This window comes from Podarcis tiliguerta (genome assembly GCF_965153285.1).
Source record: "Podarcis tiliguerta genome assembly, chromosome: 8".
Taxonomy (NCBI): domain Eukaryota; kingdom Metazoa; phylum Chordata; class Lepidosauria; order Squamata; family Lacertidae; genus Podarcis; species Podarcis tiliguerta.
This window is the reverse complement of record NC_139541.1, coordinates 9,194,020-9,209,311: the sequence shown is the minus strand read 5'-3', so window position 1 is coordinate 9,209,311 and position 15,292 is coordinate 9,194,020.

Genomic DNA, 15,292 nt, shown 5'->3' with positions numbered 1-15,292 from the left:
TAAGAACATCAGAAAAATTAAGGTGAAAAGGTGTGCGTCGTGATGGTGGCCAAATGGGCAGACAGAAGAAAATTTATTCATGCTGTTCTTAGTTAAACTATGGAACTCTCTCAAAAGGGTAAAAGAGTAGTGGGAAATGGTCCATAATGAATTGAATTGTTTAAAAGTACTTTCCCAAAAAACCCAAGAGTCTTTTCAGTTGGGGTTAATTCAGAATGAAATTTCCAGGTGTCAGAAAAGGTTATTTATGTATGCCACTACTGCGGCCCATGTTTTGTTAGCCCCAAAATGGAAAAGGAGCGAGGTTCCAACTAAAGAAGAATGGCAACTTAAGTTGATGGAATATGCACAACTTGCAGAATTAACATATAGAATAAGAAAACAAGAAGAACATATGTTTAAAGAAGAATGGAAAAGCCCCATCACCTTCTAAATCCGGCCCGCGGACAGTCCATGTTTTTACATGAGTAGAATGCGTCCTTTTATTTAAAATGCATCTCTGGGTTATTTGTGGTGCATAGGAATTCGTTCTCTCCCCCCTTCAAAATATAGTCCGGCCCCTCACAAGGTCTGAGGGACAGTGGACCGGCCCCCTGCTGAAAAAGTTTGCTGACCCCTGGTTTATAGTCAAGCAGTATACGAAGCGGTCCCAAAAGAAGGCTCCCATCCCTGGTCTAGAGAAACAAACAGTAGCTGCCTTTCTATTGCAAGTGGCAAGTTCTTATTCCCTGGAACTGAACAAATGGCATCTCCTCCTTTCAGACTAGGCTCTTGGATGGAGAAGAGTATTCCATGGCCTTCATGAGGCTGAGCCTTCCAGCTGAGACAGTTTTAAATCTTGCTCCATCCTTTTCTCTCGAGCGTGTTAGAGACTGCTTCTGCCTGCGATGGGCTGACTTTCAAATCCGCCCAGGGAAGCCATAAACAGCTGCTGCGATGCAAAGCCAACCAATTTTTAGATTAGTTTCAGCAACCCTTAACCCCCGGACCAACAAATTCATTTGTTCCCTGATCTTTTATATATATATATATATATATATCTCAAGATGTCCGGTACTGCCTGATTCCTCCACTGGGGTTTCATAATGGTAAGGATTTCCTCTGTGAGGTAGAAATCTGAAATTTGAAAAACACAAATTTGGAGGGAGGCTGGGAATCCTCCTCTGTGTTGGATTTTGATCTGAGTAGGAGAATAACGGAGTGACTGAAAATTTGCCTCTTGGTTGAGGTCGGTTTTACGAGCTCCAAAAACGCTCCCCTCCCTTGTATTAAAATTATTTATATATATTATTTAATTTTATTATTCCAGACATTCTAGACAATAAAGTGGTTCACATCAGTCTTATTGTGTTTTTAATATTTTGTTGGGAGCCTCCCAGAGTGGCTGGAGCAATCCAACATATAAATTCTAAATAATAATAATCATTATCATGAAGTCAGGAGTGCCTGGCGTGCTCTGGTCCATGGGGTCATGAAGAGTTGGACACTACAGTACTAATCGACTAAACAACCTCAGATCTGCAGATGATACAACCTTGATGGCAGAAAGTGAGGAGGAATTAAAGAACCGTTTAATGAGGGTGAAAGAGGAAAGCGCGAAATATGGTCTGAAGCTCAACATGGCCACTGGTCCCATCACCTCCTGGCAAGGGGAAGAAATGGAGGCAGTGAGAGATTTTACTTTCTTGGGTTCCATGATCACTGCAGATGGTGACAGCAGCCACAAAATTAAAAGATGCCTGCTTCTTGGGAGAAAAGCAATGACAAACCTAGACAGCATCTTAAAAAGCAGAGACATCACCTTGCCAACAAAGGTCCGTATAGTTAAAGCTATGGTTTTCCCAGTAGTGATGGATGGAAGTGAGAGCTGGACCATAAAGAAGGCTGATCTCAGAAGAATTGATGCTTTTGAATTATGGCGCTGGAGGAGACTCTTGAGAGTCCCATGGACTGCAAGAAGATCAAACACATCCATTCTGAAGGAAATCAGCCCTGAGTGCTCACTGGAAGGACAGATCATGAAGCTGAGGCTCCAATACTTTGGCCACCTCATGAGAAGAGAAGACTCCCTGGAAAAGACCCTGATGTTGGGAAAGATAGAGGGCACAAGGAGAAGGGGACGACAGAGGACGAGATGGTTGGACAGTATCCTAGAAACTACCAACATGAATTTGACGAAACTGCGGGAGGCAGTGGAAGACAGGAGTGCCTGGTGTGCTCTGGTCCAGGGGGTCACGAAGAGTCGGGCACGACTAAATGGCTAAACAACAAGAGTTGGAAACCCAAGGGGTCTTCTAGCCCAATCCATGACAGATGTCCCTCCAACCTTTGTTTAAAACCTCCATGGAAGGAGAGTCCACAACCTCCCAAGGGAGTCCATTCCACTGTCAAACAGCTCTTACCCTCAGAAATTTCTTGCTGATGTTGGGTCAGAATCTTCTTCTCTTGTCCTTTGAATCCATTGGTTCAGGTCTGAAATATACTCGGAGTCGAGAGTGGATTTCATGCTCTTAATTGAGCTCACAGTGGTGAGGAGGAATGGAAGTTCCCCCAGAATGTCTGCTTTATATACATTATTTACACAAGGGGCCCCACGTGATTGGCTAATTCCGGGATTCTCCTGTAGGCCAATCAGGTTGCAGATTCCCTTTCACCTGGAGCTGGGTTGGGTGGCTCCTGTGGACCAATCAGACTGCTGCATTCTGGGTCGTATTGTTCTAGGACCAATCAGACTGCTGCATTTTGGATCCTATTCAACTCAGTACATAACAAGGCCCTACCTTCTGGAGCAGGAGAAAACAAGCTTGCTCTGTCTTCCATGGGGCAACCCTTGAGCTATTTGAAGGCAACTATCATATCTCATAGGGACGCGGGTGGTGCTGTGGGTTAAACCACAGAGCCTAGGGCTTGCCGATCAGAAGGTCAGGGGTTCGAATCCCCGCCACGGGGTGAGCTCCCGTTGTTCGGTCCCTGCTCCTGCCAACCTAGCACTTTGAAAGCACGTCAAAGTGCAAGTAGATAAATAGGTACTGCTCTGGCGGGAAGGTAAACGGCGTTTCTGTGCACTGCTCTGGTTCGCCAGAAGCGGCTTAGTGATGCTGGCCACATGACCCGGAAGCTGTCTGCGGACAAACGCTGGCTCCCTCGGCCTATAGAGCGAGATGAACACCGCAACCCCAGAGTTGGTCACGACTGGACCTAATGGTCAGGGGTCCCTTTACCTTTATCATATCTCATATCTTCTCTTCTCCAAACATACCCAAATCCCTCAGCCATACCTTATAAAGTTCCCAGGCCTTTAATCTTCTCGGTCTCCCTCCTCTGCACGTGTCCCCATATCTCAGGCTTGCTTTGGTAGATGGCTGTGATGCTTAATTTTGTCTGTGCAATTTCTTCCCTCTCGATGTCTTTTCTCCGCTGCCAGCTAGACCTTCAAAGGAAAGAAATTCCTTGTGAATAAGAAAAAAAACAATGCAAGTGTTTTGTTCCCTTGCATCTACATCACTGCTTCATTAGGAGCTACAGCAGGAGAACAGATGCGGGGAGGGTCGTGTTAATAAATCGTCGTGTAATATTTCTTTTCATGCCGCATACGTACGATTAACTGATGTTGTCGGCTCCCTGATTAACTTTGTTTATTTCTTAATTAGGTTGAGCATTGCCTGTCTCGTGGTTAAGAAATAATTGTTTGATTAATGCCTCCGCATTTGCATTTTCATTAAGATCCCAAAATAAGTTCCGCAGCAATTAGCTGCGATGTTGTGCACAGATTTGGAGAGACCAGAATTTCAATTTTGAAGCCCATTAAGTAATAACTGTTATATTGATTGGTGATAATGGGGCATAGGCGCTAAATACATATTAGGAGGGTCTGAAAGGATTTGTGACCCGGGTTGCCACGGGAGTGACTTTGGAAGGCAGGATCCTTGCCTTAAGAGCACGGGGAATTGCTTTATCCTGGGTCAGAATACTTCTCGCTTGAGTCCAGTTACTGATTACTCAGATTGGCATCAGCTCTCACAGAATTATAGAGTTGGGACTCCTGAGGGTCATTTAGCCGAACCCCCAGCAATGCAGGTACAGTGGTACCTTGGTTCTCAAACGCCTTGGTACTCAAACGCCTTGGTTCCCAAACGCCGAAAACCCAGAAGTAAGTGTTCCGGTTTTTCGGAAGCCGAACGTCCAATGCAGCTGTCGGCTATTGTTTCCGGGGCGCCTGCACCAATCAGAAGCTGCTCCTTGGTTTTTGAACATTTTGGAAGTCCAACGGACTTCCGGAATGGATTAAATTTGGCACTTTTGTTTTTGCTCTTTATTTTGCGTTTTTGTTTTTGAGGCTTTTTCGGTTCATTTGTTTTTGTCACTGTGTGGAACTGTGTGGAACTCTCCATTCTGAAGGAAATCAGCCCTGAGTGCTAACTGGAAGGACAGATCCTGAAGCTGAGGCTCCAATATTTTGGCCACCTCATGAGAAGAGAAGACTCCCTGGAAAAGACCCTGATGTTGGGAAAGATGGAGGGCACAAGGAGAAGGGGACGACAGAGGACGAGGTGGTTGGACACTGTTCTCGAAGCTACCAGCATGAGTTTGACCAAACTGCGGGAGGCAGTGGAAGACAGGAAGGCCTGGCGTGCTCTGGTCCAGGGGGTCACGAAGAGTCAGACACGACCAAACGACATGCAGCTGTATTCCAGGGTATTCCCAGGTATTCAGGCCAGAATTCCCTCTCTTTTAAAAAAGACAATCTTACCCTTGGTTGGAGATATGAGGAACTCAGACCTGACTCATTCCTCCACCTTTTTAACTACCTGCCAGTGTGGACTCATTTGGCTCCTTCAATGGTGCACTTTTTTAAAGAAATCAATAGCTTGCTTAAGGAAATGGTAGACAAAGGCAGCAAGGCTGGAGGCGAGAGAGAGAGAGAGATTTACGACCTGGGTGAGAGGTACATTTTTATTAATCCCAAGAGCTTTCAATTGCTCCTTTCAAGTTCCTAGGCACTTGATCAATATAAGATTACTAGCTGCTGCTTTTGCATGGGGCGGGGAGTCGAGGGAGAAATGATGGGCAGCTGACGTCTTCCACTTTGTTTATGGATCGGCCCAGGAGCAAAAGAAACTGCCTTATTAGACCTCTGGTCCATCAAGGTCAATATTGTCTACACTGACTGGCAGCAGTAGCAGCTCTCCAGGGGTTCAGGCAGGGGACGTTTCCAGCCGGCTGTGGAGATGTCGGACTTCGAACTCGGGACTCTCCTCATGCAGAGCAAGTGCTCCAGCTTCAAGCTTCAGTCTACAGAACTGGCCTCATTACAGCTGCCACATAATCCTCGTTCCACATCTGTAAGGAATCAATCTTTTAGTGTGGCAGCACCTGAACTTTGGAACTCCCTGCTTGTTGACATCAGGCAGGCGTCTTCATGTACAGTGGTACCACGGGTAGCATACGCTTCAGGTTACATACGCTTCAGGTTATATACGCTTCAGGTTACAGACTCCGCTAACCCAGAAATAGTACCTCAGGCTAAGAACTTTACCTCAGGATGACTACAGAAATTGTGCGGCAGTGGTGCGACGGCAGCGGGAGGCCCCATTAGCTAAAGTGGTACCTCAGGTTAAGAACAGTTTCAGCTTAAGAATGGACCTCCAGAACGAATTAAGTTCTTAACCCGAGGTACCACTGTGCCCGCTGCTGGAAAAAGCAGTGGGGAGTGATCTCTTGTGTTCGAATCCTACCCCAGGATTCACAGCCATCTTGAGCCATCTTGTTGACTACTCTGGGAATCAGATGCTGGACTAAGTGGGCCATTGGCCTGATCCAGCAGGTCTAAATAAAATAAATAATAGTAATAAACTGCACCCTGTGGAACATGGGTTGGATGGCGATCTGTCAGGGATTGTTTCGCTGTGATCCCTGTTTTGCAGGAATTTGGGCTAGATGATTCTTGAAGCCTCTTCCATTGCTGCAATCCTGTGACTCTGGGTTCGGTAAAACTAGAGGAACCTTATCCATCTGGATGCATCTTATACCCTTAAAGGACACGGGTAGTGCTGTGGTCTAAACCACAGAGCCTCTTGGGCTTGCCAATCAGAAGGTCGGTGGTTCGAATCCCCGTGACAGGTTGAGCTCCCGTTCCTCTGTCCCGGCTCCTGCCAACCTTGCAGTTCGAAAGCACAAAGTGCAAGTAGATGAATAGGTACTGCTACGGCGGGAAGGTAAATGGTGTTTCTGTGCACTCTGGTTTCTGTCATGGTGTCCCATTGCGCCAGAAGCGGTTTAGTCCTGCTGGCCACATGACCCGGAAACATAGCTGTCAACGTTTCCCTTTTTTAAAGGGAAATCCCCTTATTCCAAATAGCAAGAAAAGGGAAAAGTTGACAGCTACGCCCGGAAAGCTGTCTGTGGACCAAGGCCGGCTCCCTTGGCCTGAAATCGAGCACCACACCCCATAGTCGCCTTGGACTGGACTTAACCGTCCAGGGGTCCTTTTAAAGAGGTGCCACCTGGCAATACCTGCCCCATAATTCAGATACCAGGCTTTTGCTTAATGCTGTGTTTCAAGTCTGAAGGAGCCTCCTCGGGAAATACTGAACCCTTCGCCCCCACCTCTTCCCTCGGGGACTGTCTGTCCGGACTCCTAATCGATTACCCGCTGATCTGCCGCTGCTCCAGCGGCTGGACCCACGAGAATCAATTAATTTGTTTCTGTCAAAGTGGAGTGTTGCTGCAGTTGACCTGCCGCGGCTCTCCTCGCCGCCTCTGCCTCCCCTTCCATGTGCAACGGCGCTCCGGCTTTACTCAGCTCCCATCTGATCGATACGGGCCTCATCGATAATGCCTCGGAATAACCTACCGCTACCATTGGGCGCCGTTTAATAAGGCAATCGCTCATCACAGCTCATCGGGCCAGTTTTATTGGGCAGGTAAGATCATATTTCAGCGGCAGCCCATTCCTAGCAGTACATAATTCTGGTCTATTATTACTTTTGAGGAGGAGGCAGCCGGTGTCGCCTCCCCAGCAAGCCAGAAGGAATGAATCAGCAGCTTCGAACGCCTGCAAAAAAAGGAGCAGCAGCAAAAACGAGGTTCCTGGAGTTGGGACTGGCAGGGGAAAACCAGCTCAATCTCCAGTCTGTGAATATTCAAAACCTAGAGAAGAGAAGTCTGAGAGGTGATAGAAAAGTCGCCTTCAAATATCTGCTTGTTTTCTCCTAATTCAGAGGGAGCTCACCCTGTCACGGGGATTCGAACCGCCAACCTTCCGATCGGCAAGCCCTAGGCTCTGTGGTTTAACCCACAGCGCCACCCACATCCCATCTGGAGCGGGGTAACAGTTGCCAAATTTCTCTCCTGGAGACTCTCCTCGGAAACCTAGCAGCCGGAGAAAAACATAAGTTTACAGACCCTCCAAGTGTCCCCATTTTCCAGGGATGTCCTTGATTTAGAGAAGCAATCCCAATTTCTGATCTGAACCCAGAATGTCCCACTTTCCCTTAGGATGTCTCTATTTTCCTTGAAGAAAAGATGGAGGGTATGGAGTTATCCAACCCCCGAGCCGTCGCAAGGCAATCCTGTACCGTGGACTCTTGGGTTGTGAATGTGATCCGTGCGGGAGGCATGTTCGCAACCCACAGTGTTCACAAACCACAGCGCCGCATCTGTGCACATGCGGGTTGAGATTCGACGCTTCTGCGCATGCGCAAAGTGTGATCTGGCACTTCTGCGTATGTGCGACCGCCGAAACCTGGAAGTAACCCGTTCTGGTACTTCCGGGTTTCAGTGCGTCCGTAACCTGAAAAAATGCAGCCTGAAGCATCTGTAAACCGAGGTATGACTGTATAGGGAAGGTTTTTTAAATGTTTTCTTATGTTGTCTTATGCTTTTATATATGTTGGAAGCTGCCCAGAGTGGCTGGTCCAACCCAGTAAGATGTGTGCAGTATAAATAGTAAAATTAGCATCATGGAATGGGACATCCCTATTTTCATCGGAGAAAAGTTGGAGGGTATGGGGCTGGACCCAAATCAATGGGTTCAAATGACAAGAAGCAGGATGCCGATTAAACACTAGGAAGAGCTTTCTTACCGTAAGAGTTGTTCAACAGAGGAATGGATTCCCCCGGAAGGAGATGGACTCTCCTTCACTGGAGATTTTTAATCAGAGGTTGGATGGCCACCGGCCAGGGATTCTATAGTTAAGATTCCTTCACTGATAGGGGTGGGCTAGATGACCTTTGGGGGTCCCTTCCAGCTCCACAATTCACAATTTGATTTGATGAAACCCAAAGATCCAATGAGTGCGGCCCAAAGTAGCCGACTGAACGACACTGGAAAGCCCACAGGGAGGGCACAAAGGCAAGAGCCTTCTCCTGTTGTCTAGCCTCCAGTGCCTGGGAATTAGGGATAGACTACCATTGAACATGGCGCTGTGAGTTAAACCACAGAGCCTAGGACTTGCCAATCAGAAGGTTGGCGGTTCGAATCCCCACGATGGGGTGAGCTCCCATTGCTTGGTCCCTGCTCCTGCTAACTTAGCAGTTCGAAAGCATGTCAAAGTGCAAGTAGATAAATAGGTACCACTCTGGCGGGAAGGTAAACGGCGTTACCGTGTGCTGCTCTGGTTCGCCAGAAGCGGCTTAGTCATGCTGGCCACATGACTCGGAAGCTGTACGCTGGCTCCCTCGGCCAATAAAGCTAGATGAGTGCCGCAACACCAGAGTTGGTCACGACTGGACCTAATAGTCAGGGGTCCCTTTACCTTTACCATTGAACATGGAGGTTTCCCCTGGAAATCAGGTCTAAGAGCTCTTGACAGGACTATCCCCCTCCTTCTACATTTGCCAAACCCATTTCCAAAGCCATCTACCCATCCCAGTGAATTCCGTAATGTGGATACAGCCTGCTACATCAGACTCCTGCACCCCCATGATTATATTGCATTACGGAGCTATTTCAAAATGATAGATAATTTGCCACCAAAGGAAATCTTTAGAATCGGGTCCGCTTGGAAGTTGTTTGAATGGCACTTTCTGAGATCTGGAATCTGCCTTTAAAGCGCTTCTCTCGCATCTTAGCCGCACACATGGGATCTCACAGGAAGCTTCTTATTTACTTATTTAAATTTGTTTACCGCCCTCCACCCGTAGATCTATGGGCAGTTCAAAACATAAACACAAATTCTGTCTGACCCCTGTAGGCGATGTTTCGGCAGGGGTGGGTGGTTAGGGGTCGAGAGGGCAGTGGGGGTGTGCGAGGCACAGAGCTAAGATTTCCAACATGGTTAACAGTTAATCTCTCCTCCCAGGGAAATCTGGGAATTGTAGCTCTGGGAAAGGAATAAAGGGCCTTCTTACTGGCACTGTGGATTAAACCACAGAGCCTAGGACTTGCTGATCAGAAGGTCGGTGGTTCGAATCCCCACGACAGGGTGAGCTCCCGTTGCTCGGTCCCTGCTCCTGCCAACCTAGCAGTTCGAAAGCACATCAAAGTGCAAGTAGATAAATAGGTACCGCTCTGGCAGGAAGGTTAACGGCGTTTCCGTGCGCTGCTCTGGTTCGCCAGAAGCGGCTTAGTCATGCTGGCCATGTACGCCGGCTCCCTCGGTCAATAAAGCGAGATGAGCGCCGCAACCCCAGAGTCAGCCACGACTGGACCTAATGGTCAGGGGTCCCTTTACCTTTACCTTTAACTACTCTCAGTTCCCTTAGACTACAGCTCCCATGATTTTTTGGGGGGAAGCCACAACCTTTTAAAGTGTTTTAATGCTGCTTTAAATGTATGCTGAACTGGAAGGCAGTTAAAGAAAGTTTGATTTAAAACAAAAAGAACAAAGGAAAAATCTGTAACTTTTTCATTTTCTGCCAGAAGTGGATGAAATTTGCAGGCCTGGTCACTGCTTATTGGAATGACGTCTCCCAGGTTTCAGAATGAGCAGGGATCCTCTGGAAGGATGGGGGATAATGAAGCACCCAGTCAGGACCCTGTTCCTTCTCCTTCTAATGGGTCATTCTAGCATTTCGCCAGGTCCCTAACCTGGGAGTGTTATCTCAACTGCTTCCCTTTCTCTACCCAAACATTCCCTCCCTTGCCGCTCTCAACTGTCAAAGAACTCTTGCATTTGCTGAAATCCTTGGACACTCCCTGCTTCCCCGGCGCATCGGTGGTTGTAGCGGAGGGATGATCTTTCCTGGCAACGGTGGCTCAGGGCTTAATTAATTAATGTTTGCTAAGGAGTCCAGGAGGTCCCAGGGTGACACTTTGCAAAAGGGCAAACGGCGAGAGCATTACCAGGCTGCGTAATCTGCACGTCTGTGCAGACAGGTGTCTCCGCAGATCCGATTAAAGGCGTATTTGGAGAGGGGCCACTCAATTAAAGTCTGATGAGAAGGGAAGGCTGGGCAGCTGGGGAGTGCGCAAAGCCTCTTTCCCAGCCAGCACAACCTTGGCCCAATGCCTTCAGCGAGCCTCGGATAATGTTCACACCACACATTCTAAGTGCTACAATGCTACTTGAAACAGCCATGGCCATAGCTGTCAACTGTCCCTTATTTGGCGGGAAACTCCCTTATCCCAGTGCCGCGTCCCGCTGCTGTCCCTTATTGACGATGTCCCTTAAATTTCCCGGGTTTCTAAGGAAGCAGCTCCTCTCCCTTCCTCCCTGCCGGCCAGGGAGGAGGGAGGCTCCAACCGTGTTGCTTGGCTGCCCAGCCCGGCCCCCTCAGGCCTCCTCTCACCAGCCTCGGCCCCCGGGAGCCCCTCCCTGCCGGGACTGGCGGGAGCCTCGGGCCCTTCCGCCGCCATCCTCCTTGTGGCCGCCGAACTGAGCGTCTCTGCCTGGGGCCTCCCCTCTGCCCGCTGCCACTGCCACCGCTCCTGCTAGGCCATACTGCGGCTGCACCGCCGAAGGACCCGGATGAGATGGGCAGGCTGGCGCGGCCTATGAATTGCTGAAGAGCCTTGAGAGGGGAGTGAGGGCAACCATAGAAAAAGCAGTTCATAGAGAGGAGGAGGAGGCGGAGGCGCGGGCAGGTGTGCCAAGTGCTAACCATAGAGGGGGAAAGCGGAGGAAGGACCGCAAGCACTTCTCCCATAGATTTGTAGTGGTAGACTAGCATAGATGGTCTGATCTGCGGGTTTAATTCAGGTGCTATTCCCCCCCCTCTTCCTCCTGCCCTGCCTGATGGAACTGAGAGCTGCAGATGGAGCACGAGAGAAAAGATACAGAACTGCAGCAGCATCTTCGTAGCTTGGACTTTGTTTTGCGCGAAAAGTGGTTGCTGCTTATAGTTATTTAATTGCAGTGTTTCATCAGCTGGTGTCTTGAGCAGCAACCTCTGGAAATGAAGGGCTAAAAACCGGCGCTGCTCTCCAAAATTATCTGGTCCCTTTTAACTTTGTATTTCAGCTGGTTGACTAAAATCTCTTTTTTTGGCTGCTGGTCCCTTATTTTCAAATCTGTAAGTTGACAGCTATGGCCATGGATCTCCCCAAAGAATTCTGGGAGATGCATTTTGTTAAGGGTGCTGAAAGCTTTTAGGAGGCGCCTTTTTCATGGCATGGAAATAAAAATGATAAGGAAAGCTCTCCGCTCGACATTTTTGCATGCCAGGCTACTGTTTCGGGAAGATGTGAAAGGAACAGGAACGGTGGCTGTTTTGAAAGCTGGCAATCCTAGTGGAAAGTTGGAGAGGGGTGAGCTCCTTCGGCGACTCAGATCAAAGTGTGGGGGTGGAAAGGGGAGGGGCCTATTTTCGCATGATGTTCTCTCCTCCCCCAACTTTCTGTTGCCCCCCCCCAAGTCTAGCCCCCCCTTCAATCCAGAGAGAAATCAGATCACTGGAAAAGCCAACAGTATGATTTTAGTTTTTCAACACAAAAAGTGTTACGTACTTAGAAGGAACTATCCACCTCCCAGAATAACAATGTCTATTTTGAAAAAAAAGCTGACATTTCGCATCACCAAAAAGGCTCCGAGACTTCAAAAGGAAACCTATTTTAATACATTCCAGCTCATTAGCAACGGAGAATGGGAACGCAGCGAGCCAGCTATTTAAATTTTAGATGATGCCCTTTCTGGCTTAATATATTTCCGTGCATTCTCTCGGATGCTGTTCCACTCATCTTTCACTCCTCATAAGACCCTTTTCAAGAGAGGCTCTGTGCAATAACAATGGGGCAGAGAGGGAGAACATTGCAACAGGCTCCAACCCCTGCTTGCCCCACACATGCCTCTCTGTTTCCCTGGCCCCTCCAGCTGTCAGGGTGAGATCTTGATTCCCAGGAGGGTGAGACTGCTTTAAATAATAATAATAAAAATTCTTAAGAAAGACTATGTGTGCAGTTTGCAAGCTTCCCTCCAGTAGGAGCTGGCTGCAAATGATAACACAGACACCCTGGTGTGTGGGTGCGTGTTTGCCTTTCTCCTCTCCCCTCTCCCAATTAACCTCCACCTCCAGGGGCTGCTCTTAGGTCTCACATTTGGGCTGTGAAACTTCAGGGCCTGGGATGACCTTTAAAGTAAAGGTAAAGGTACCCCTGCCCGTACGGGCCAGTCTTGACAGACTCTAGGGTTGTGCGCCCATCTCACTCAAGAGGCCGGGGGCCAGTGCTGTCTGGAGACACTTCTGGGTCACATGGCCAGCGTGACATCGCTGCTCTGGCGAGCCAGCGCAGCACACGGAATGCCGTTTACCTTCCCGCTGGTAAGTGGTCCCTATTTATCTACTTGCACCTGGGAGTGCTTTCGAACTGCTAGGTTGGCAGGCGCTGGGACCGAACAACGGGAGCGCACCCCGCCGTGGGGATTCGAACCGCCGACCTTTCGATCGGCAAGCCCTAGGCGCTGAGGCTTTTACCCACAGCACCACCCCAAGGGATCCTGACCTAGCAATCCTAATAACAGTTAATCTATAACCTGGATGGGGATACTGTGGCCCACTGGGTGTTTGTAGAATTGTAGAGTTGGGAGGGATCCACAGGGTCCATAAATCCAGCCCCTGCCATACAGGAATCGGGAATCTTGGACTGCAACTCCATTGTCCTTGGCCAGGGGTCTGCAACCCACGGCTCCGGAGCCACATGTGGCTCTTTTACACCTTTGCTGCGGCTCCGGGGTGGATACTAGCGAGGGGAGGAGGCACATTGTGTGCCCTGACACTCTCCACTGTGGCGGGCGCTGTACTGGCTGTGACATCACATGGGGGCGGTGCGTGCGTTAGTCACGCACCGTCCCGACGTCATCTTCCCGCCCACTGTCAGATCGGAGGGCAGCGGCGCACATGCTTTAAATGTCGCAATGGTTTTTCGGCTCCCAGGGTTTTTTTCTTCGGAAACGGGTGCAAGTGGCTCTTTTTGTCTTAAAGGTTGCAGGCCCCTGTCCTTGGCCAATGGCGACACTAGCTGAGGCTGGTGGGAGTTGTCCTACAAAATCTGGAGGCTTCCTACCACTAGGCTATAATATTGACATTCAGACTCCCACCCAGTTGGCTGACTTCTTTAGCCAAACTCCTGGTGATTCAAGGCTCCCACCCCTTTGCAATTTAGCGAGTGTGTCAGTGTTATAATACCAGTGTGTAAAAACAGGCTTTGGAGATTGTAACTGGCAGCAGCCATGAGGACTAGCTCCTTGCCTCCTGAAAACACACAGTCAGAGAAGCTGAGATTGTCAGGATGCTGAATTTGATACGCCAAGGACAAAATTCTGCATATTTTCTGAGCTTGTAGGATCCATGGATTCCTGGATCAGCAATGCCTTTTATCACCTCCTCTGTGTTATTGTGAATCAAGGGCAGCAGATCCAGGTGTGTGGCAAAAGGAGAAAATGTATCAATGAGAAAACAGGCTGGGCAGCAAAATAATGATGATTAGCGAGTGTTGTTTGAGCATGAAAGTCATACGTCCAGAAACAGCTCAGGTGGCTTTTGTTTCTCTGCTCTACAGAAGTCACTTTTGCTGAAGCTCACTTTTGACCAAAAGGCACAAGAAGTATACAGTATATATAAACAAACTATTGCCCTCCAGGGATGCGGGTGGCGCTGTGGGTTAAACCACAGAGCCTAGTACTTGCCGATCAGAAGGTCGGCGGTTTGAATCCCTGCCACGGGGTGAGCTCCCGTTGCTCGGTCTCTGCTCTTGCCAACCTAGCAGTTCCAAAGCACGTCAAAGTGCAAGTAGATAAATAGGTACCGCTCCGGCTGGAAGGTAAACGGCGTTTCCATGCGCTGCTCTGGTTCACTAGAAGTGGCTTAGTCATGCTGGCCACATGACCCAGAAGCTGTACACTGGCTCCCTCAGCCAATAAAGCGAGATGAGGGCCACAACCCCAGAGCCGGCCATGCCTGGACCTAATGGTCAGGGGTCCCTTTACCTTTACTATTGCCCCTCACCCCAACCTTCACTCTTTCTTTTTCTTTCTTAGAAAACAACCCCCCAAAAAAACACCTAACTGGATGACATAACAGAGATCCATGATTTGGTTGTGGGTTGTGTGTGTATATATATGTGTGTATATATATATATATACATACATACATACATACATATACATACACACATTTACATTTAAATGGATAGCAATGGACTGTGTTTGTGTGTGACCAGGAGCAGAGGGAATTCAATTCAGTTCATGTTTAAATGCAAACCGACCTAATCTGCACTTTCCAAAACAAAATGTAAAGCAAAACACAGCCAATCTTCAAAATCGACACTTCTCTGAATTTTGCATAGTTGTTCTCCTGTCAAATAAAATTACATACAGGCAGCAACTCCCCATTCACATGGGAGATATGTTCTGAGGCAAAATGCATTTTAGTGAAATAGCGTATATTTGAAACACAATTGAAAAAGCTTGCAAACACCCCCTTCTGCCCCTGCCCCTCATTCCGCCCCTTTTAATGAAGTTTTCAAGTCACTTTTGGGTTCAGCGCGATGCGCACATGCGCAGTCACACACCTATCAGATGCGCCTATCAGATACAGGTGGCAACCGTTTTAGGCACAGCCATAAAAGGTAAAGGTAAAGGGACCCCTGACCATTAGGTCCAGTCATGGCCGACTCTGGGGTTGCGACGCTCATCTCGCTTTACTGGCCGAGGGAGCCGGTGTACAGCTTCTGGGTCATGTGGCCAGCATGACTAAGCTGCTTCTGGCAAACCAGAGCAGCGCACGGAAATGCCATTTACCTTCCTGCCGGAGCGGTACCTATTTATCTACTTGCACTTTGAGGTGCTTTTGAACTGCTAGGTTGGCAGGAGCTGGGACCAAGCAACGGGAGCAATGCAGGAATCTATTGCCCCAT